The sequence below is a fragment of the Sinocyclocheilus rhinocerous genome, unplaced genomic scaffold (genome assembly GCF_001515625.1).
Source record: "Sinocyclocheilus rhinocerous isolate Xijiao unplaced genomic scaffold, SAMN03320098_v1.1 scaffold736, whole genome shotgun sequence".
NCBI classification, from domain to species: domain Eukaryota; kingdom Metazoa; phylum Chordata; class Actinopteri; order Cypriniformes; family Cyprinidae; genus Sinocyclocheilus; species Sinocyclocheilus rhinocerous.
In genome coordinates, this window is record NW_015631744.1 from 200,150 (window position 1) to 203,199 (window position 3,050).

The window sequence follows — 3,050 nt, forward strand, 5'->3', positions numbered from 1 at the left end:
TGAATAGAAAGATCCAAAGATCAGCATTTATCTGAAATAAAAAGCTTTTGTAACATTATACACTATAACATTCAAAAGCTTGGAGTCCGTATAATATGTATTTTTTTTGGGGGGGGTTATAGAAATTAATACTTTTATTTATCAAGGATGCTTTAAATTGATCAAAAGTGATGATATTAAGACATTTATAATGTTACATAAGATTTCTATTTCAGATAAATGCTCAGGCTTGGTGAGCAGAAGAGACTTCTTTATAAAACATTAAAAATCCTCCTGATCAAACTGGAGTTCCTGCCACCGTTTGACAGACAGAAGCCATCGGTCGATGAGGAGGGATTGAGTTTATGTTTCTCTGATTTATTGATGCACTTCATTACAGACTATATTAAGACACTGTATCTTAGAGATGAGAAACATCGAGGGAATATAAACCACACAGGCCAGTCGATAACGCTCCTTGTCCTTAAATAATGTTGAAGAAGCTTCTTCAGAACTGGTTTCACAAACTTAAAAAACTATGTTCTTCCTCAGTATGTGTGTCTTGTTTTTCAGTACAAGTATCTACATTTTCTTACATCGATATTTACTTGAGATGCAAAATGACATAAAATATTAAGTCTTGTTTTCTGGAAAATGTGTCCGAATTTGAGTTTAGCCTGTGTTCAAAACAAGAACATAAACTTGTTTCCCTTTGAATGAAGTTTATTTTTCTGCCCCCACTGACAGACATTTGTTTTTGTTTAAGCAACAATTCACTTTCATTTTGATACAATTTTTCAGGAAACAAGACTTTATATCTTACGTCATTTTGCTTCTGAAGTAAATTGATTTAAGAATGTTTTGTATTGGAACACAACAACAAACTGAGGAAGAACATCATTTTTGGCAGTTACTCTTATTAAAAACAAGCTTCTTGAAACCTTTTTAAAGGCTTTTTTTACTATGAAATATGTTTATTAAAAAAAAATGTATTATGCAAAAACATCTAAATTGTGGTGGCAGTAATTGAAATGTATTTATGACTAACAATAGCATTTAACTCAATCTTTCCCGCAAAGAAAGGAGACATTTGTTTTTAAATGATTCAGTTTAATGAATCATCTGAATGAACTGATTCACTAAAATGAGTCAGACCGGTTTCAGTGTTTCATTATTGCATCAGTTCTGATTAGTCTTTATCCAGTCTTTATCACATTTTTAAAAATTGCTCTTTTGTTACACTGTTATGGTTATTTGTCTTTTTTTTATTTTCATAGTCTGTCTTTTTCGGAGCTTGACTGACATGATCACCATAATTTGTCATTGAATTCTTTAGCATTTCTCCTTTTGTGCTGCACGAGATAAAGCTGTACATGTGTTTGAAGAACGCGACGGTGAGTAAATGATGACAGAATAATCTTTTTTTTTGTTCAAAATGTTTCTTTAAGAAGCTTTAATGGCTAAAAGTTCAGATACACTGGCACTTTCAGCCATACAGCAAAAAAAAACAAAAACATTTTTTAAATCTATTTCAAAATATACAAAACAATGGCCCAAAAATTTCTAAATATATTTACATAAATATTTTTGGCCTTTTATATATATACTTGAAAACATATTTAATATATTCTTTTATAAACATTTAAAAATATAATTTGCCCTCCAAATATTTCAGTTCAAGAAAATACATTCATATACATCACATTTGAAGAAAAACTTTATTTGTTGTCTATAATCCAGAAGAGCATATGAGACATTTGTATAAAAATAAATAATGAATAAAGCCTACATACTGTATATGCTATTGTAAGATTGGAAATGTATTTTCTTGCCCCTGAAATACATTTAGAAATATATTTTGGTGTTGCCACAATGTTTTAGTTGAAACTAAATATATTTTTTTATTTAATTTATTGTTTTATTATAATGAAATATATTTTATTGAGCTTCACTATTTGCAACATATGTTTAAAATATATTTTAGCCAGATTTTATTTTTTATATTTTTTGCCATATGGGAAACCTGTGTGAGCAAGCATATTTAAGCTTTAAAAGTATGAATATCATGTGTTAAACTCGCAGACTTTAGCACTGTTTTACATATATGTGAATTTGCTCTTTATTTGATAAGATCATCAGCTCTTTCTGAACAAACAATCAGACGGAATCGAGTCCCACTGGAAGCTGACCGGATGATTGTGGACAGACGTCAAGAGGAAAGAAAGGTTAAACGGAGAACACATGAGTAAGTGAAACTGTGCAAACATAATGCGTACAGTAAAACAGTGTTCACTGAAGGACCAGCACCTGCTTCTACTTACAGCACACACCAGAATCCACTTACTCCAGCCAATAAACGCTGTAATCCTGCAGAAATCCAGCAATCAGCATTCCACTTTCCTCAAGAGCAATCACGGTCATGTCAGAAGAGCAGAGGAAAGACCAACAAACCTCTGAAACAGGCCAATAAATGCCTCAAATACCCAGAATTAGAATGAAACGAGCAGTTTGAGGAGGTCCTGTGCGTTACATTAGAATCATATTAAATATGCAGCGACGATTCATATTCAAACTTAGTGAACATCTTAGGGCTTTTGGGATTGTGATCCAGGATCTCGGAAATGCCCAGAGTAGTGTTATTTTAGTATCGTTTGTGTTGACATTTTTATTATGTTTTTATTTTTATATAATTACAATTTTGTCATCTGTTTTCACATGAGTTTTACTTAAAGTTTTTGTAATTTTGTTGTGTTTTTGGCATTTTTTTATGCTCGCTAGAGCTGCGTTGATTATAATGGTACTTTGTGAGATCGCGATGAACTAAGATGAGTCTAAATATATTTTTAATTTAGTTCATTTATTTAATTTATTGTTTTATTATAATGAAATATATTTTATTGAGCTTCACTATTTGCAACATATGTTTAAAATATATTTTAGCCAGAATTTTTTTAAAATATTTTTTGCCATATGGGAAACCTGTGTGAGCAAGCATATTTAAGCTTTAAAATTATGAATATCATGTGTTATATAATATCAGTCCAATAGATGCCTCAAATACCTAGAATTAG